The sequence below is a fragment of the Triturus cristatus genome, chromosome 8 (assembly GCF_964204655.1).
Source record: "Triturus cristatus chromosome 8, aTriCri1.1, whole genome shotgun sequence".
NCBI lineage: Eukaryota > Metazoa > Chordata > Amphibia > Caudata > Salamandridae > Triturus > Triturus cristatus.
Genome location: NC_140591.1, coordinates 120,971,334 through 120,993,638, shown reverse-complemented (window position 1 = coordinate 120,993,638; position 22,305 = coordinate 120,971,334). Strand labels below are relative to the sequence as shown.

The 22,305-nt window shown below is 42.3% G+C and overlaps 1 long non-coding RNA gene and 1 other non-coding gene across 2 annotated transcripts in view; both read left to right on the top strand.

Moving 5' to 3' along the window:
* The window catches only part of LOC146801674 (uncharacterized), a 28,204-nt gene extending 19,212 nt beyond the window's left edge, over positions 1–8,992 (top strand). The window contains exons 4-5 of the long non-coding RNA XR_014967636.1: positions 3,775–3,853; positions 8,898–8,992. This is a non-coding gene — a long non-coding RNA (uncharacterized LOC146801674). The remainder of the gene's footprint in view (positions 1–3,774; positions 3,854–8,897) is intronic.
* A 9,852-nt stretch (positions 8,993–18,844) lies between these two features.
* On the top strand, positions 18,845–18,998 carry LOC146801673 (5.8S ribosomal RNA). Its single transcript, XR_014968379.1, has one exon. It is a non-coding gene; the product is annotated as a 5.8S ribosomal RNA (ribosomal RNA).
* The last annotated feature ends 3,307 nt before the right edge of the window (positions 18,999–22,305 follow it).

The window sequence follows — 22,305 nt, the reverse complement described above, 5'->3', positions numbered from 1 at the left end:
TGCTGTCATTGCAGACTATTACCTTTCATTCTTTTATATATTCCCAGTATTCTGACACTATCCTGTTTACACAGGCCGCTTTGACCATCTCGCGGAGACCTTGAGTACTCTGGTTGCACATGATTACACAGTACAGAACGACAGAGCATGCAGAGCAGACAAGTGATCGTAAGAATCCATATGCTCAGATATCCCTTCCTCACTTGCCATTGAATCCAAGCTGCACCGACTGATGATATTCATCAGGCCTAAACCGCTCTTGGTGCAGTGTGCCTCTCCTGAGGGCATGAAACAGCCAACAGGAATGTAAGAGCAGCTTCTTGAATGATGAGTAAGCTCCACATGCACAGGAAAGAGGTCTGTCCAATTCCTCGACCACAGCAAACTGTCCTCCAACAGAAGGCTCAGGCATTGAAACCAAACCATGTCACTCGCTAACAATGTCAATTACTATCCAAACCATAACATTGGGTTGCTTGAGGACCTGACTTTGCAGTTTGCACTGGACTGTGTCATGATCTGTTGCCACAATAAAGCAGCAAAGGTCAAATTTCCAACCCCTGGTGCAAGGGTTCAGTTCAATGCAGCATTATGAATTAGAAATCCAGCTGGACTGCAGTCTATATTCAAGTCCACTCACTGAGCAGTACTGTGTAGGAGGTGTTTCCTGGTCACGTTCAGTCCCACTAGATGAGTTCAGGGACGCAGTGCAATTACAAACCCTCAATAATAGCACCAACATCCAGAAGATGAACATTTAAAATGTTCTAAAACTCAAGTCTAGTGCATCAAGCATTAACAGTAACCAAGCAGAGAGAGAACAAGAATGCAGGTGTATATGTCATAGCCAGCAAATAAAAATATGAACATTCCTAACATGGCTAGCAAGTTCCTAGCATCCTAACACCCTATCGCTGCTTCTAAGGGCTATGCTAAACATTAGCATTAAATAGCTTATAAATCAAGGGGCATATTTACAACGTCACTTTTAGTGACACTGTGGTGACGATAGGGGCTTTGCCTTATTTACAAGGCAGCGTTAAGCCACTTAATGTGGCTTAAGGCGGCCTTGTACAATAAGGCACCCTTTCAAGCTGTACTTGGCGTGGAAGGGGATAGCAATGTGTGTTGCGGTGGGCATTCCACTGCAATACCCATTGATTTTGATGCTGACCCCTATTTACAAGGGTGTGTAAATAGAAGGCAGCACCAAAATTAAGACCAGGGAAAACCTGGTCTTAAATATGCAAAAGGAGGATACATTTATCCTAGTTTTTGCTGTTTTCATGTGTGCTGCTTTATGCTGCACACATAGAAACAGCAAAAGGCCATTGATTGTTTATGTGCAGGAAGATGACCTTTTCTGCACATAAACATTTTTAAAAAAAGACGTTTTGCAACTTCTATGTGTGCAGCATTACGCAGCACACATATAATTTATAAAACACCATTTATTGATTGTTTATGTGCAAGAAGGGAGGCCTTCATGCACATTAACAATCTCCCACTCAACGCGACACCCTTGCACTATGGTGCATGGGTGCTTGCGTGAGCGCTAGGCTGCTAAATTTAGCACCAGCACAGGGGAAAATGCAGGGCTGCACCATATTGTTTCTGAAATGGCGGAGCGCAGCGGTAAGCCAAGGAGGCTAACTCCGTGCTCCGCCACTTCACTGTAAATATGCCCACAAGTTTCCTAAGATGGGTTTCACTGCCATTCTGAATCACACCTCTTGCATAAGAATGATCAGCAGTTCTCGGCTCATCGAACAGCTCCGACTCAGGATAGTTGATGCTGCAAACCGGATCAGCTTCTAGCTTCATAGTTCTCATCGTGAAGCCCTTTGAATTAACGATCAGATACCTGGATTTTTATAGTATTTGATTGCTGATTTTAGACATTAAACTTTGAGCAAGACCGTGGTAAATAAAACCATATCAATTTTCACTGCCAGCACCGATAGAGGTAATGACAGCAACGATATCATTAACAATAATAATTCAACTCTATATACTAGAGATAGACAAGATAATAAGAATTCTGCGTGAGTGTAAAACTTCACACTCTCTAGGCGAAAGAGATACAAGAATCTGAAAAGAAGTACATGATTACAACAGAAGAGGTCCTAATGAGCCTTGTTGCAGCATTCACAACTGGGTGTGTAAATGGCTGTATGGATGAGTGAGTGGGTGTGTGAATGGCTGTATGGGTGAGTGAGCTGATGTGTGAGTGCTTGTATGGATGTGTGAATGGGTGTGTAAGTGATTATGTGGGTGTGTGAGTGCTTGTAAGAGTGAGCGGCTGTATGGATGAGTGAGGGTGTGAGTGAGTGACTGTGTGTGTAAATTAGTGGGTGTGTGAGTAGTTGTATGTGTGAGCGAGTGGCTATGTGAGTGACTGTTCATGTGAGTGACTCATATGAGTGGCAGTATGGATGAGTGAATGGTTGTGTGAATGGCTGTACTAGTGAGTGTGTGGGTGTGAGTACCTCTATGGAGGAGTGAGTGGGTATATCAAAACTGGTATGAGACTGTGAATGAGTATGTGAGTGGTTGTATGTGTGTTTCTGTGGTAATAAGAGAGGCTCTATTGGGGTATGAGTGAGTGCGTGAGTGGTTCTATTCATGATGTCCCCTGAGGCATTTCCCCGTTTTTGTGTGTGCTGCAGAAAGCAGCACACAGAGAAAGAGGAATAAACAAGAAGGAATAAAGATATTTTTTATCATAACACTTCAAATGGGGATGTGTAACATTTCAATGCCTTCCCAGGTTTACCAGTAACTGTAAATATGGAAATGCACCAAAATCTATGAGTGGAAGCATGGGAACAGCCACACTCCACCCATAGATTGGCACCCTGAGGCAGGGTAGCGTAACGATGTATTGTAAGACTCTGGATTTATCATGCCATGCAGGGCCATGCAAGGTGGCCTTGCACAGATTGATAGATCAAATTTGAGTTGTGTAGCTCTTGCGCCCCATAGTGTGGCGGAAGGGTTGAGCAACGCTTTCATAAATATGCCCCTAAGGCTCTACTAGTAGAAACTATCCTCCACCTCTAAATAAGGTTGCCTAACTGCGAATTTGGAGGGGTGGAAAAGAAAATGAGCATAAATCTAATATAGTTTCCGCACACTCTGCCTACTCTCAATGACTGGCTAAGTAACGTAAATTGACCTTTAAAATTCATCTTTAGTATTGGCATAAAATTGTCTTGGTCTCATGGGCCCTCCATCCCTTATGGAGCACACACTCATCCAAATCCTAACAAAGGAGCATTAATTGACCACTCATAATGAGGGCCTGGGTAAGAACTGATGGTAACAGGGTGCTCAAATACAGGGGTGAGTGCAATTTGTACTCATTTCAAATCTGCTTTTATGTACTCCGAGTCAAACACTATTTGCACCTGTTGTTTTTTATTTACATTAGTGTGTATCTTGCTCTGAATTATTGTGTGTGTTTAGATGCTTCACACTGAGTTGTTTGCTCTCGCATAAGGTACACTTCGAGCATATATTCAATATAATTTACAATGATTTTACATTGTTGAATTTTAATTTTGTCATTTCATGCAAAATTTAAATGCATTTCTAATACTGTATGTTTGGCTCTTTTTTATAACATTACATTGCCAGGTGCTGTTTTTAGAGAGTTTGTCTGTGTAGGTAGCTCTATTTGATAATTCTATGACTTAGTTGCACTTTATAAGCTTTGTACAACTGCTACAAAACATGAGCTAACATATTCAAATCTCCTTTTTCTGTGTACAGCAAGACACACAAGAGCTTGGACTCCTTCGATCTCTGCAACTCTAAAAGGGACGATTATTGGATCACTCATTCCAGCATGGTAAGCAAGGTGTAGCACAATAGAGCCTGAAGTAGGTAAAAGTAATCATATCGTAGATGCTTAATGATGCCACTTTACCTTCTAAATGAACCCATTTTGTGGTCAGAGCAATGGGATCCCCTCATTTTGAGGTTGGAGCAGCAGGATCATTTGATCTCACTGACTACAAGGAGGTCACTACCTGGGGTAAATATGCAGACCATCCTGTGAAGGGCCAAAAGTTCCATTCACATATGGCTGCTGCTGTTCGAAACAGGACATAGTTTTGGATGGTGTAGTTGATTGAATTACAGCAATATATGAGTGAACATTATAATTGAGCAGTTAAACCCCACAAAACTAAATGAAGCTTTTTTTCCAAAACTACTCTTTAAATTGTTAGGGAGAGAGCTGCCACCACCATGAAGACCAGAATGAATACTTCTATGAAGTGAATCAGAGATTTATTAACTAAGAACCCATAGATTTTGCTGTGGTAACTCATGCTGCTATACGCAGCAAATATTAAAAGTGCAGGAGGAAAAATCAATTTCCAACTCTGATCCTTTAAAATAGCACAAGGATGTCATAGGCTGTGTAGAAACCTGTAAAACCATAATTAAATGGTACACCTTTGGTACAGAGAATGGGAACAGTGTCAACTGTGCAAGTTTAAGTTCTCCAAGGATTTCCAAAGACAAGGTACATAAAGGGCAAATGTTGGATAACTTTACAATATGAGATGAATTTCCTCACATACCACAACCTTCCCTAACAGCATCACTAGCTGAGGTTTGTTCAACCATTCTCTGATCTAATGAACAGCAACACAATCTTCTTTATGGATTTTCCTCACTGCAGGCAAGTGATATTGGGCAAATATAGGACTCAACCATCTGGTCTCCACCTCTTGGTGAGAAAATGTATTGATAAAATAAAACACAATCAATCAGTCTCTCCACTCAACACTCAAACACCTCAGCCCTGAGGCCCTTAGGCCCAATGCCATGAAAGAAGCTGAAGAAGCTATCACAGCTTTAACTCTGGAAGTTCTTCAAACAATTCTGATCCATGATTCCACCAGAAAGAAGTGTGGATCAGCTGTGACTCAGCTTTTATACACTCCGTACACCAACATTACTAGAACAGTTGAAACAGTAGTCCATCAGAAGAAAGTAATAGTTCTTGTTAAGACAGCCAATAGTTTGTACCACTGAGGCTTTGTAAAAATAACAACCTCTACTCCCTTGTCGCACAGTGCATAGCAGGTTCATTAAAGAGCAGAACAACACTTTAGCTACATTGGGATCAATGAATGCATCTCTCTAGCAGGACATAGTGCAACACTAACAAACACATCTGTTGCTGAAGAAACCAACAGTTGATTAAAAAATTATCTTAGATTCCAAATCCTATTCCTGAGTGCAGTCTTGTAAGGCAAGGGCATCCACCAGTTCTGGGACTAAGTGGAAAATAAACATTTTAATTTAATGAAATTAAGAGCCTACTCCAAGATTGTCAGTCAAAATTGTGACCTTTTACAAGCACAGATTCTGCTTTAACTGACATCAGAGGTGATCTCTTGGTGTCTCTTATTAGATGACAACCTGACCTTTTAATCTTTCATGACCTTTTGGCTGCCTATGACACAGTGGGCAATGAGCTTCTTATAAGTCATAAATGTCAGACATTCTCCTTAAATGGATTTAATTCTTACTATCAGAAGCATGTTAACAATTCACCAGTACCATAGCCACCTCACTGATCAAATATGCTCTCGATGGTTCAAACTGTTCCATTGGCAACATGTGCTGTTTCCCAGGATCACAAGAGCTGGAAGATACACCCCCACCCAAAAAACAAGGAAAAATTAGTGTCTAACATGATCAGCACCTTTGCTTTTCAAAAACAAATGGTAGTTGCCTTGATTAGTTTCAACTTTCAAATCATATTTCAACAATGGTGCTCCTTAGCATATAAATAAACAACAACGTTAAGTCTCTGGTATTGCCTTTATGGAAAAAGATAAAATATAGTGTTCGAGGGGGGCAATGAAAAAGTGAAATAAATATCAGCAAATTTGGGGAGCATTTAAAGCAGAGTGTTATTAACTAACTTCTTCTAGTTCAAGCAGAGTCTGGCTACTTGGCTCAGAAACCTCTAGAGGTTTGTATTGCTTTTTAAGTGGCCCATTCTTTGGGGGTTATTAGGAGTTATGGTGGGTTGCCTGCCATCTACCAGCAGGGTGATACATTGATCCAATCTGTCAGAATACCGCCAGCCATATTTAGAGATCTCTCCTTGCCTGGTGCAGACCTCAGTGCACTCAGAGGTGCCACTGCCACTATGATGGCCACTTTGAAGACATTGTAAATCTGCTGAGCTGCCGCCATATTTCAGCTGGCCACTCAGCTACCCTTTTTTCTAAAACTAACTCCCAAAGAGGGAGTTTGTATTTGAAAAACGAAAGACTAATAGCCCAAACACTCTGGGAATTTTCTCCCAGGGTATGGGGTTAATTTAAAAAAAATTCTGTTGGGGCCACCAGGCAATTCCTGGTGATCACAAACACGGAAATGAATGTGCAAGATTGCTTGCTCTCAATAGCACGAATAGTCTGATATATTTAGAATAATGGCCAGAAATCCGTTGGATTATTGGTCTAAGGTTTTTCACCAAGGAGACCTTCATTGGCCTTATTTTGGCTGTTGATCCAACTCTAAATAGAGAGGACAGACAGTCAGTTCGATGGACAGGGTACACCTCCAACTTTGTGGCAGGGTACCCTATCCACTAAACTCTAAATGGTCAAATCCATATTAGATGTCATGACTCTTGTAAAGGATGACAGGCTGTTTGCATCCAAGACCATGGTTTGAGAATTCTAAATTAACCATTCATTTCAGATTCAAGAACAAAACATGCAGAGGAAAAACTGTAATTGTTAAGGGACCTACTATTCTCAATTACAATGTGCACCCAGCTGAATCTACTACACTACCTACCATATTATTGACAACTCTGTTTCTTTAAACCGTAGCCAAAGTAGCTTCGCCTGCCACATCCTCTATTTATCCTATCACCAACAATTAGACACCTACCCGCAGAGTTCACCTGTTAGCCTGCCTCCATCCAATCAACCCACTCTCTAATTGATCTACTGAACCCCGTTCCTCATAATTCTCTCTATGGGTTTGGCGCTAGTTTTGTGTTATGTAAATTCACATACATGCATTCAAGAATCCCCTGAAATCTGCCCTATGCAAGGAAGCCTTTGACATTTTTTCAGACATCATCAGGAGAGATTGAGCCCAACTCATTCCACAAATGCTCCACCAAGAATGTTCATGAATAGAATCCAAAAGTGGCAGAACTCTGCCTTGTAACTTGCCTTAACTTTACCTGGTATAACACATATGGTCCAGACACCCATCAACTCTGCAATTCACTATTTAAGTAATGTACATAAATAAATCCAGACATCAGTCACTATACATACAAGTGCAATTAACAACTACATTTATAATACAATGGTTGATTCAATTTGAGAGATGGATACTTGCTAAGGATGATGCAAAACAAGGTTTGTACAAGATGTATAAATATGATTCAGTCACTTCATGAAATGCAGGATAGAAGTGCTGAGAACAGGAATTGGGGTAATAACTGACTGGCAGAGAATGGAAGGACATTTTCACCAGGGTAGCAGCTAGCAGCTAGTGCACCCAGAGAAGCAATGAAGGAAAACCTCATAAAGATAGCAGTAATTTGGAACTACATTCCAGCCGGAATATATCCAGTGCCTAATTTGAGCCTGTGGTTTCTGCTGCTCGGAACCAGCACTTAGTTGTCAACACTGGCCCCTGTGACAATCTGCCAAATGGAGGGACTGTCTGGCTAATTTAGAGATGACCATAACAGCAGTTAGTTATAATTCAATATACATTAAAAATAACTGTTACTGCCTCACAAGCCATTCTAGGCAAAAATGAGGTCAATATGTCTGAGTATTTTGGCAACCAAACTGAAGGAGATCACTTGTCCAAGGTACGTGAGGGTGCTTAGAATCACTGGATCAGAACAATGGAATTGATGAGTGAAGCCCAAATTTTCGAAGTTAGTAGAAATGCATAAAAGAAGAGTTATGATCTAGATGGGATAAGTGCAGTCAAGGACATTTAATGGGATGGCGATGGAATGGGGACATCTTTGGGGATGATTTAAGGGTGGATATTATTGTTATTCAGAATATGTTGATGTTACCCATATTCATACTACGCAAGGCCAGAATTTGTATTTACACTTGCAGAATTAGAGCAATTTGCCATCTCCACATAGTTCTGGACAAATTCTGCCAATCGCCACATGGCATAATTTTTTCCTATTACGAGCAATGCGATAACAACAGGAACAATGTGAGGCTCCAGCAAGCGAGGTGACAAGCATGAACGACATTTGTAATTCCCAAGCATAATTACCTGTCGCTAGCAAGCCTTCCAGTGTGATTTTTAACACGAGCGGTCATGGGAGTGGCAAGGGTCAGATGGCTGCTTCTCAGGTAGATTTGCAAATCAAGAGGCAGAAATCTCAAGTCGACTGGCCACATGCTCTTGCACAGCACACATTGGCATTGTCACAGATATTTCAGCATTGAAAGCGGTATTGGTGTTAATTCGCATCGCAAGCAGCGCGACATACATTTTTTTCACACGTTGGTGGAACTCCGCAGAAATTTGCAAAGTTTTTGTGTAACTCTGTGGAATTACACTAAGTAAAAATCCACGAGTTCCATCAACCACTAAGTATTGAAGCAATATACTGGACATTTTGTGGCTCCTGATAGTCGGTGCAGGCTGTTTGAATTTTCTGAAAATGATAATTAAAAGATTTGACCCAAAAGTACATAATTCAACAGTTAAACTGCACCCTCACCTCAAATAGTGCCCACCACAAGATTTGCAAAGACCAAAACACCTTTTCCTGCTACCCCTAATATGTTTTGTTTCAGGAACATGATGGCCTGTTATTACCGACTAATTCTTATTATTGTTTTTTTTATCCACAGATTTGAAATGGAAACTCAATGAGGCTGTCAGTCTCTAACAGCTTTTATTGAATTAATTGGCTTGCGAATTAAATAATAAATCATGTTGAGCTCTATCCTGAATGTGTTTTGTGTTCTTTTGTGTTAGATAGTTGGAATCACAAGATTTATCCATGTTGTCACCTCAAAGTTTCAGAAGACGCATCAAAATACACCTTGTTTATTACCTTGTATCTAATTATTTAATCATATTTGATGCTTTTGTGTTTCAATCACATTCTTTTATTTTAGGTTGGTGCCATCATGCATGCATCAACATGAGACCAATATGCAGTGTACTGTGTACGCTATGCAAAGCATCACGTTGACCCAAGATCAAATATACAAGGAAATGGTTCAGAATTAATCTTCTAGGTGTGCACTATGAAGCATCTAGTGAGCAAAAAAATTCCAATGCCTAGTAAATGATAGTGTACATGTGTATGGCTCGTTTTCACAAAAGCTTGTGCGAAATAGCCAAAGCACTGACAATAGCAGACAAACGTCAATGTCATGTAGACCCCATGCTTGCAAAACCATCAACTCATATTTATTTTTGGTGATAAAAAAAATTACATTTGGATACCAGAAAAGCCACATTTATTTGCACATATGCTAATAGAGTGTATAGTGGGTCCGTTTCATAATGTTCAATAACAGCACTACCAATGTTTCTTGAAAGATTTAACTCTAGATTTTAGATTACTAGGCCATCTTCTTATCAACCAATATTACATTATTCAGTATTACAGCAACTCACAACAACTTAAAATCATACAACAATGGAAAATAAGCCAGTTCATGACAACTGACAAAACTAAATTTATTTTATGCATGTTGCCATAACCAATTTGACATTTTCTTCCCCCTTTGTACTCTTCATCATCATATGTATCAATGTGAAAAGAAAGACACACATTGCTCGCTATTATACAGAGCACAGAAAACCCCCACTGTCCAGTAATAAAGAACAAATTACTTATCTTAGGGAACACTATTTCTGGTGTATATCTATTTTGTAGTGATTTTTATTGCAAGTTCATTAAGCAATCATTTTGGTAGTAGGGAAAAAGATTTGTTTATGTATAAAAAGAGGAACAGAGGAAGAGAATAGGAAAATTGTAGAGAGAAGAAGGAAGGGGAGGTTGAGGGAAAAAGCAGGAGGAAGAAAAATTAAGATCGTGATGAGTACAAAGAGAGAAAATGAGTTAAAGGTAACCAGCATAGAACAGATTTAACCTTTTGGAGTATAGCAGGAGATGATACAATATGTATTATATGTTCACCAAATATAACATTCCACCAAGTAAATACAGATAACTTACAGAAATCTTTCCAACAAGAGAGTATTACTTTAAAAGTAGGTGCAATAAAAAGATCTAATAATAGAGGTATGCTAGGTAAATTATCAATAAGAGAACCTAAGAAAACATTCTGCAATGCAAACAGAATAGTACATTGAAAAGTATTTAAGCACTTAGACCAAACTAATATACAGAAAGCTTTAACATGGCAACAATTACATAGAGACATTATAATTAGAACAGGGGCAGCATAGAAGAGAATGTGTCAAACTTTGCAATATGTTCTGGGGTAATAGTAGTTTTTATGTATATAAAAAAGAATAACTACACAATGTTAGCAGCACTAGAGGTTTTGAAAAGTTTATTCCATATATTACCTTAAAATAATAGAGGGAACGATATAGCTAAGTTGTCTTTCCATAACAGTTGCGAAGTACTTTTAGATCTAGTGGAATTTAGATATAAGAAAGTTTATAAATGAGAGCAGCCTTGGGAATAGAGCCATGTAAAAGTGTATCTAGAGATATGTTAGAACTGGGAGTCTCTAGTTGGCAGAGGTAAACACCTTTGTTCAAATAGGGACCCTCGCTTCTAATCAGGGTAAGGAGGTACACACTGTTGATTACCCCTGCTCACCCCCTTGGTAGCTTGGCACGAGCAGACAGGCTTATCCCCAAATGGACACTACACTAGTTATTATACAAATATATTATCTTTATATAGCTTAGATCAGATCAAAATGTTCAAAAATGCACATACATAAATTACTCCTTCTTTAGAAATATCTCTTGATAGGTTTCTTTAGCCAAAATAAACTGGTAGGGTTCAAAGTTCACTGTAGAAATGATCCTTGTTAATAGCACACTTCACTCTTGTAATGTTCCTTGTTATCCACCTAGTTCACTCTTGTAATGCTCTTCTGTTACAAACTCTAGTTCAAATGCCACAAATCCACCCCGTGTCAGTGGCACGAGTGCTCGTCGCTGCTGATTATCTCACTACTCCCCTTGGCGCTGCGTGAGTGTGCGTTGCTACTGCAAGCTCAATTTTCCCCTCATCACTGTGCGAGTAACTATGGCCGGCCACGCGCTTCAACAATTACCACCCTACGCCCTGGTCGAGAATCAGGGTTCCTTTACCTTGATTCAGTCCTCTGTGGTCTGGGTGCCGGTGGGGCAGCTTCCTCCTGTTGCCGCTCCCCGGTCTCCAGTGTAGCCGTGTCTCCACTTGCCAGGCAGTTCTCTCTCCCGCTGGGCCAATCCCAGCGCGGTAGGGTGATGACGTCGTGGGCTTCCCGGGCCTGCGGAGGTGTATCCTGCAAGAGCGTCTTCACGTTGCTGGGCAACCAGTTCCGGCTGGGACCAATCCCAGCGCGGCAGGATGATGGCGTCGGCGGACCCCAGGTCTGCAGCGGTGAATCCTGAAACAGCGATCTCGTGAATACTGGGCGGTGGCCGTGAACAAAGACCTCACAAAGCAGCAACACCAGAGGGCGGTGCCACTTCAGTGCTCCCGGTACAGCGGCAGCAACCTCGTCAGGACACCCCAGGCAAGACAGGGGCTGGCAAGAACAAAGTGCCGGTCCTCCGAAATTCACCCTGGGCACAATAATAACCGTGCACGTCAGTCAGGTGGCACAAAGGACCTCAGCAGCGTTCTTGGGTCACCCAGGTCAGCCCAGAGTCAGCAGGGACAGCAGAGCACGATGTAGGATGAGTTTGAGGGAAGTCCTTAGATTAACTTTTATGTTCCTCAGTTATAACAGGAGGCCAGCTCATCTCAGGCACTTGGAGACATGGTAGGACACAGCACACAGCAAAGTCCTTTCTGAAAGCAGGAGGGGAACACAGCACACAGCAAAGTTCCTCACATATCTTCCTTAGTAATTACAGCAAACTGCAAGTCAGCCCCAGATCACAAAGCAAGGGTAGTCCTTTTCCTCCGTCTCTTCGGTTGATCTTCTTTGGCAGAGAGTCAACTTGATTGCAGAAGTAGTCTAATTTTACTGGGGTTTCAGGTCTTATATTTAAACCCCAAAAGTCTTTGTTCTTACATGTGTGAGGGGGCCAGGACCCAGTCCAAGCCAGTTCTATGTGCCCTCTGCCAGGGCATGTCTTCTTTCTTTGTGAGGGGAGGCCAGGCCCATCAGACACACCACAGGAGGTGGAGCCAGCATTGTGGAAGGCAGGCACAGCCCTATTCAGGCCCAGGTGCAACTCCTCCCACCACTCTAGGTGCAGATAGGTCTATTCAGCCTAGTGCTGACTCACCCTCCCTCCCGGTGCCACCCCTAGCCCCTGTCACTCACAAACCAGCCAGTCAATACACAAACTGGCAGAGGCACACAGAAAGGTGGAACAGGAAAATAGCCACTTTCTAAAAGTGCAATTTTCAAACACGGAATTTAAAAACCATCTTTCCTAAAAAGATGTTTTTATCAAATTCTGAGCTCAGGGATACCAGACTCCATATGTCTATCTTGCCGCTATGGGAAGATATGCAGGTAAATATGATACACAGCATTCCCCATTCTAACCTATGGGCAAGATAGCCTCTCAATAGTGAAAAAAGAAATTGGCAGTATTTCACTATCAGGCCATGTCACCTACACTAGTACATGTCCTACCTTTTACATACACTGCACCCTGCCCAGGGGGTACCTTGGGCCTACCATAGGGGTTTCCAATGTGTAAGAAAAGGGAAGGGTCAAGCCTGGCAAGTGTGTACACATTGGCCAGGACAACATGGCAGTTGGCAACAGCCCACAGGCACTGCGATGGCAGGCCTGAGACACCATTTTAGGGCTACTCCTGTGGGTGGCACAATCAGTGCTGCAAGACCACTAGAAGCATTTGAATCACCAGCCCTGGCACACTCAGTGAGACCTACTGGTAAAACAAATATGCCAATCATAGACAACCAATCAAAATTACAATTTACAGGGAGAGCATATGCACTTTAGCACTGATCAGCAGTGGTAAAGTGCCCAGAGTTCCATAGCCAACAACCACAGGTCAGGAAAAACAAGGGAGGAAGAAGCAAAAAGTTTGGGGCTAACCCTGCAAAAAGGGCCATTTCCAACAAGATACTTTTGGTACAGGTGGTAATGGCCAGGAGTCATGTGATACTTGGAGAAATAAAAATGTTGTTCCAATGTCTAAAATTTTTCCAAGGTTTAAAAAAATGATGTTTGAGTATATTAAGATATTTATTATACTAAATGGAGGAACACAAGAAACACTGTTGGAATGTAAATTTCTCAAAGTGTATTCTATTTAATAAAAAGTGTGGAAAATTAAAGTTTGACATGTGCACAGTGTTGTTAAAAGCAAAGTAATTAAATAGAGAATGTTCAAAAGTAATTCAAATTGGTAAAGGTTGATCTTAGAAGCCATAAGCCATAGCACAACACTGTCTAATTAAAAAGGAGGAATGATACCGTTTAAAATATGGAAATCGAACACCACCTTCAAGTTTTGGTTGTAGAAATACGTGTTTTTTTATTATTCCATAAAAATGCTGTCAAGTTGTTTAAAATAGTATTCAGGGATTTTAAAAGTTAACATGAAAATAGTGTAGTGCACGGGTACTCTTAGAATGGCCCGCGGGCCGCCAGCGGCCCGGCAAGTCTTTCTTGGCGGCCCGCGGACCTTGCAGACATCGTTCCGGTGTTCTTTTTTTTTTTTACAGTGTCAGCAAACACACACTCTGCTCTGTGGGGGCCGGGCGATTCAAATGATAGTCCGAGTGGAGCTGCAGGGGCGCTAAGAAGGGGTGAAATACAACAAAGCCTTTTTATCATGCAAATGGTCTCTTAAAGACCTGGGAAGTACTCGAGTGGGGCTGTGTGTGTGCCCGGAAAGGGAAGTTGCCTCAGCTGCCACACAAGCGGGGGTGAGGTGACAAAGAAGGACAGAGGACAGCAGGGTGTGAGAGTCGGGTGAGGTGACAGAGGGTGACAGAGGGCAGTAGGGAGAGACAGAAACAGACAGAGACAGAGACAGCTAGAGATAGAGACAGATAGAGACAGAGAGAGACAGGGACAGACTGACAGATAGAGACAGAAACAGATAGAGGCAGAGGCAGATACAGACAGAGACAGATAGAGCCAGAGCCAGATAGAGGCAGAGACAGATAGAGACAGGTGCATACAGAACTAGATAGAGGCAGAGACAGGGACAGACTGACAGAGACAGAGGCAGAGATGGATAGAGGCAGAGACAGACAGAGACAGACAGCGATAGAGACATAGAGAGACAGAGAAAGAAACACATATAGAGGCAGGGACAGATAGAGGCTGAGACAGACAGAGACAGACAGCGATAGAGACATAGAGAGACAGAGAAAGAAACACATATAGAGGCAGAGACAGATAGAGGCAGAGACAGACAGAGACAGTTAGCGGCAGAAACAGACAGAGATAGAGACAACAGAGACAGGGACAGACAGAGACGGATAGAGGCAGAGACAGGGACAGACAGATAGAGGCAGAGACAGCCAGAGACAGAGAGGCAGAGAGACAGAGAGATGGAGAGGGAGACAGAGAGGGAGACAGAGGGAGACAGAGGGAGACAGGGAGTGGGAGGGAGACAGAGAGACAGACAGAGGGAGGCAGAGTGAGACAGACAGAAGGAGACAGAAAGAGGGAGACAGAGGAAGGGAGACAGAGGGAGAGACAGAGGGAGGGAGACAGGGAGGGAGACAGAGGGAGGGAGACAGAAGGAGACAGAGAAAGCGACAGTGGCCAACAGACAAAGGGAGGGAGACAGACAGAGAGAGACAGAGGAAGACAGACAGAGGGAGGAGGGCGACAGGCAGAGAGAGGAGGGTGACAGACAGAGGGAGACATGGGGAGGGAGACAGATGGAGGGAGTCAGGGGAGGCAGAGGGAAGGAGAGGGAGAGGGAGACAGACAGAGGGAGGGAGGCAGAAGGAAGGAGACAGAGGGAGACAGACAGAGGGAGGGATACAGAGAGGGAGACAGAGAGAGAGGGGGACAGAGAGAGAGAGGGAGACAGAGAGAGAGGGAGACGGAGAGTGAGGGAGACAGAGAGAAAAGGAGACAGGTATAAGGAGACAAATAGAAGGAGACAGATAGAGGGAGACAGAGGGAGGTGGAGAGAGGGAGAGAGACAGAGAGAGGGAGGGAGACAGAGAGTCAGAGAGAGATGGAGAGCGGGAGGGAGACAGAGGCACGGAGATAGAGAGAGGGAGAGAGAGATAGAGAGAGGGAAGGAGAGCGAGAGATATGTGTATACCGGGTCCGGTGGCTCAGTGGATGAAGGCGTCCGCTGCAGGGGCCTGTGTTCCACCTCATGGTCACAGTTTTTTTTTGTTGCTCTAGCCCCGCTCCCTCCCCCAATGACCCCGCCCCCACGGGGCAGCCCTTGGCCACAAAACACACTGCAAATGTGGCCCCGAGAGAAAGTTTGTGAGCACCCATGGTGAAGAGGATGTGCGGAGTAAGGTTTGTATTTTGTATTTGAACATAATAAAATTGTGACTTAGGGGCTACTCACTAGTCTGTCAGTCGGAGGGCCCCCAGACTCGCCAGTGCATGGTGGTAGCAGTCCAGCCACCGCCACACCGGCGGTCCGACGCCCAATTATGACTTCGGCAGTATGACAGCCATTGCACCACTGCATCTGCTGGGTAACCGCGGTCCTGCAGCGGTCTAAGAGTCGTAATATGCTTGGTGGTGCCCTGAGGCACTGCCAATCATATTACAACTTTCCTCACTGCCAGCGGTGTCCAGGAGATATCCTCCATGTTACTGCTGGCAGTCAGAAAAAAGAAAGGGGGCCATACAGGGGGCCCTCTTGCCCCTGTTCATTAGGGTGTATGCAGGGGGGTACATGGTGTGTAACCCTGTCTGTACGCATCCCCAGTTCCAGGACAGCATGGACTTTATAGTCAATGCTATACTGGAACAAGCTGTGTGTGGCCCACCGCACTGCCTTTCTAAGGCTCCCCTATAATTACAAGTTAAAATGCGGGGGCAGTGTGCGGACATCTTTGGTGGTCCTGGAGAGGGGCGACAGTGTGGCAGCCTACTTCAGGACCACCAAGGTTGTAATCAGACCCTAAGTTTGTCATAAATAGTAGGAGAAAATCAGATACCAAGATATTTAATGTTTGAGGGACATCATATAAAGTTCGTATAAGCAAAAACGTCTTTATAGGGAATAGAGTTCAAAGATAAAATTTATGTTTTAATAAAATACAGTGTATAACCTGAGATGCAGCAATATAGAGAAACCTCTTCTTAAAATGGATTCAGAGAGGTAAGCAGATTGGACATATATTAGGGTATCATCGAATACTCAGATAATTTAACTACTAGAGCACAATGTTTAAAACATGATATGTTTGTTTTCCCCGAGTTCACTCCAAGAAAGGCTCCAACATTGAACAAATAACAAAGGAGAGAGGGAATCCTTCCATTTTGCCTCTAAGTAAGTCAATGTAAGGAGTAAAGCAACCATTCAGAAAAATACTAGCACACAATTTAGAATATAGCAATTTAATGAAAGAAATTAATTCAAAGCCAAAGCCATACCAATGAACCATGGTAAACAGAAATTGATCATTAATACATTCAAAAGCTTTGTCAACATTTAGTGAGAGGGCTGCCAATTGGGAGTTAACATTTCAAGCTAGGCGGTCAATACTAGAGATCATTCTACCATTGTCAGCAGCAAGTCTGATCATTTATAATACCAGATTGGTCAGAATTTACTGGAAGAGGAATAACAGACTCTAAACATGAAGCTAAGATTTTGGCAAAGATCCTGCAGTTGTATTTGATAATTAAAATAGGATATTATTCTTATAAAATCTATGGTCTTTATCTGTTTTAAGATTAAGGTTATTAAGGCTTCCAAAAGAGCCACTATCTATGAATCAGAAATATAAGAGTTAAAAAATTCTAATAATTTAGAACAAAAAAAAGGAAACGTGAATGAGAAGATTTCAATAGAGAAACCACTGGGACCAGGTGCATTTGCCCTCTTCAAAGACTTAATTGCATCTGAAACCAACTAGAGTGTAATATTAACTCCTAGCTTGCCAAAGGTATCTATAGGAGAGGGTGGTTGAGGGATAACATCAAAATATTTCTGAACTTTGAATGAAGTTGCGGTATTGTCATCACTATTGTTTGTTTAATAGAACGATGGCAAAGAGTCAGAAATGTTAGTGTTCGATATTCAGATAGACTTAGTTACTTGATTATTGATTCATCGAATATCCTTCCATTCTGCTTTTATTTTAAAACAATTAGAAAGCATTTTACCAGCTTTATTCTAGTCCCCTTGGAATTGAGATTTGATTTTAAGCAGAATATTATCTGTATCAACAGTAGTGAGTATGATTTGTTCTGGTATAGCCTTAATCAAGTCATGAAGCATTGATGAGGAATTCGAAGTAAAATAAGTAGGCTTAAGTGTCTTAAGGTGTTGCAAAAGGAGCACATTTTGAGCACAAACACATTTTTCCCTGGCAGTATAAGACATAGTGAAGCCAGAAAAGAATCTTTAAATGCATCCTATTAGTGGCAATAGAAATGTCTTTTTAATTATTAAAACGAAAACATTATTTTATAAAAGTATTAGCTGCTATAATAAACTGAGTATTTGACAATATAGCCTCTTTGAATATCCATCTACCAGTTTTGGAGTTAATATTAGAACTATCTAATGAAGCCAGTATCGGGGCATCATCAGAGATAAAAATAGACCCAATTTCAGCAGATTGCAGGCTAGAAGGTAGTGCTTTAGTAACTAAAATATAGCCAATTCTGGACATTGTATTATGCAAATTGGAAGAATAAAGAAAAGTTCAATTTCTCAGGTTTGCAAGTCTTCCAAACATTAAATAATGGTCCAGAAGTAATTGCTGATTCGAATGTTTTATGCGATTTATCTGGTTTGAGCTTACGTTTTGACTTCCTATCTGCTAAAGAGTCCAAAAATTGGTTGAAGTCACCAAACATTAATATTATTAGGGGTAAAGACATTAGCAAGTTTTAATTTTATTTAAATAAGGGTTAAATTTAACAGGGCCATCAACATTAAATAAGTTAATATGCATGTTGTCTAAAACAACATTGAGGAACACTAAATCTTCTGGTAGTGTCATATTTAGTAGATACAACGTGTAGTCTCAATGTTTTATGGCAGGGAATAGCAAAAGCCCCTTTATGATGAACTGCTGCAGAGAAAAATACCTGACCAACCCACTGGCTCTTCAATTTAACAGATTCAGAAACATTAAAATGTGATTCCTGTAGCAAGGCAATTTGAGAATTAACTTTAGATAAGTGAGATAGTACCTTTTGTCATTTGACCGGCTGGCCAAGTCCACGAACGTTCGACAAGACAACATTAAACATGTTTGATACATGGGGATAAGAATATAGGTACAAGGGTAACAAGCTGCAAAAAAGGGAAAGGAGAAAAAATAAAATCATGGATTATACAAAAAAAGATATAAAAACAGGGGAACAAAAGAAAGCAAATATCATAAAAGTAGTCAAAAAGAACATAGAGGAAAAGAAGAGAGAAAGTGAGATAAGGAAATGCATAGGAAAACAGAAGAAAAAGAAGTTTTCGAAAAGTTCCCTGTGACTCTTGGCGGTGGATCACTCGGCTCGCGCGTCGAGGAAGAACACAGCTAGCTGCGAGAATTAGTGTGAATTGCAGAACACATTGATCATCGACACTTCGAACACACCTTGCGGCCCCGGGTTCCTCCCAGGGCTATGCCTGTCTGAGGGTCGCTCGATTGTCAATTGCCCAGGGCTTCCCCGGGACGTGGCTAGGGCCGTCGCAGGGTGAGCTCTGCTTCCCCTTCGTCCCCCCTACAAGGTCAGACCCCCCGAGCACCCGTGGCATGGTCCCTGGCCGGGTCCTAGCGCGGAGGTATGCCTCCTGCTCGCCTGGCCCCCCGAGAAGGGGACCTTCGGACCGGTCCCCCTCGTGCCCGTCCCGGGGTGCCTGGCTGCGTGCCGCACGTGGCTGTCCGTGGTGTCCCACTAGCTGCCCGCTCGCACACGCCTCAGGCGCCCACCTTCGTGGCCGGCTTCCCAGCGAGGGCGAAACCCCTCCAGACGTGATCCGGGGAAAGAAGACAACTAATGAAGAGGAGTATGAGACATGCCAACAGCATGGCAAGATTAACAGCAGAGAAAGAAGAAATAAAATAAAGATAAAAAAGAAGAAAACTTCAGCATAGGAAAAGATCAAAACACAAAAAAACAGCTTAAGACTTCTGAGTATTAGTCTTCATTTAAAGTGATATAATGTTCTGAATAAACATTTTCAGTTAAACATTATCATCAAAAGATTTAATAGTGCCTTCATGGTTTATCTTGCATAAATAGGGATGTAGAATGCAATATGTATAATTCAGTGTCTCATTTGAGGCCTCAGCACAAGTAATTCCTTATGTCTGGCTGAAAGGAGGACGTGGAGGTCGATGCAGGTAAGATAACTCCTTGTTCTATTTAGTACACAGGTACAGGATAGGTCAGAGCAGGCAGCAGAAACCAACTGCTAAAACACCTGACCATTCCACATGCCGCCATTCTAACATAGAACCTGTTGTCATGGTAGCATGTGCATCACAATAATACAGCAGAAACAAACACATCCCTTCCCTCATAGAAAAGGTAAATAAGTGAAAAAATAAAAATAAATAACATAAAAGCTTACAACACAACACTGGTGAAGGGTGTTCACGATAAACATTTGGCAACTAAGGCATGGCAAGAAAGCAGACACAAAAAACAAACAATGCACACATTAATATCTCACGTAATCCTTGAACCAAACAGGAGGTCTCATTTCATGGTAGTGCGCATTCCCTGCTCACTGTCAGAACTCTACTTGGGCAACCACTCCTTATTCCACCATTTCCCATCACAAAGCTTGACAGATCTGCCTCCGAGAGCAATGATCTGCATGGGACTGGAACATTTTGAATGCCCCTTGGCAACCAGACCAGGCAATGTCACTTTGACCCAATCTCCTGCTTTGAAAAGAGCTTGTCTTCGCCATTTGTTTGGCTCCTTGGTCAAATACTTGCTCTGGGACTTTTCACAATTTTCTATCACCAATTCACAATTCACATTGGGTACATTCAAAGGTCCTACTAATTTGGTGGCAGCCATTCTACCTTTCAATAAAGCAAAAGGGGACTCCTTGGTAATGGCACTGGGTGTAGTGAGCAGAGCACACAGCAAGTCTACAAGTTCCTTCTTACAATCCGATCCATTTGCCACTTACAACTTTATACTGTCCTTTATGACCCTGTTACAGCGTTCTACCATACCTTTACTGCGGTGATGATATAACAAACTGGTAATGTGGTTGATGCCCCAATGACGCATGAACCCTTGGAACTCTTTGGCCATAAATTGCACCCCATTGTCAGTGACCAGTTCAACTGGATCACCATTCAAAAATAAAGACTAGAGAAAATCTAACACCTCCTCAGTGCTGTCGGACTTCAAAAATTTCATTCAGGCCACCTAGAGCCATAGTCCACAGCAACTAAATAGTTTCTGTTGTGCTCATCCAAAACATCCGTGGGTCCAATGATGTTTAAACCTAACTTGAACCATTGTTTGCCCCGAACAGGCACTGCTTCAATTGGACTAGGAAACATGATTTGGATTTTGTCACTAACCGCACAAGTTACACAGTCTCTTACAAAATTTTCAACTCCCATATCCATGCCTGGCTACCAAAATATTTCTATAATTCTCCTCTTCCTGGCTCTCATGCCCACGTGACCCTCATTGGCTAAGGCCAAAATCTTGCTTTGCAATGCCACAGGCACCTCCAACAAATCCATTCTTCTCAAGACACCCATATAGATACTTAACTACGGAAAGACATGTTTGAAAGAACTGGCTGCCCTATCTTTAGGGACCCAACTCTTACTCAACATACCAACCACCACTTAGACAGTTTCTTTTTTTGCACAGCGACTTTCCACTCTTCCTCTATTGTGCAACCAAAACTGGATTCCTCCAATGAGGCCACGACACAGAAGCCATCATTCACCGGCTCCCTTACCTGCACATTGGAGAGGGGCACCTGGGACAAACAGTCCGCAATAATATTCCTAATGCCAGGAATATATTCCAATTGAAGCTGGAACTCCATTAACCCGAAGTGCCATTTATCAATATTGGGAGTGGCATTTCTGGTCCCCTTCGTGGTAAATACGTTAATCAAAGGCTTGTGACCCATGCAGATAAACTCTGAACCCCATAAGTATTGCCTAAAATGACCGACACCCCACATACAAGCCAGGGCTTCATGCTCTATCACAGAGTAAGTGCACTCCGCACCTCTTAACGTGTGAGACCAAAATCCACCACTTCTTCCTTTCCCTCTTTTTTTGGGAGTAACACTGCACCCAACCTACGCTCACTTGCATCTGTGACGACAATAGAAATATTATGTGTATCAAAAGTTGCAGGGGAATGGCACAAATTAAATCCAGTTTTATTTGCTGGAATTCAAGCTCTTTCTCTGAAGACCACACAAACTGCTGTGTTTTCTTCATCAGTATCCGATGTTGTGTCTTATCACTACAGTTGGCACAAACTTCCAACATGCCGAAAAACAACAAGAGCTGGTCCTTATTTTGTGGTGTGGGGAAGTCTTTATGGCCATTAATATATCCTCCTTAGGTTCCACCCCCGAGCAGACAACTTATATCCCAGGTAATCCACATGGTCCACTGCAAACTTACACTTCTCTGCTTTTAATGTAATGCCCCTTTCAGTTAAGATAGATACTACAGTGGCCAAAGTCTTGTCATAACATTCCACATTCTTACCGTACACCAAAATGTCATCCTAAAAACACTTAACATTGGGAACACCAAAACACATCGCCTCCATGACCCTCTAAAATACCGCAGAAGCCAATGCAAGACCAATGGGTATTTTCATAAATCTATAAGCAGCGGAAGGAGTCACAAAGGCTGTAAGCTGCTGACTTTTTTTCTTGAGAGTGATCTGGTGATATGCGGAGGATATATCTAAGGTGGTGAAAATGATTGCCCCCTTT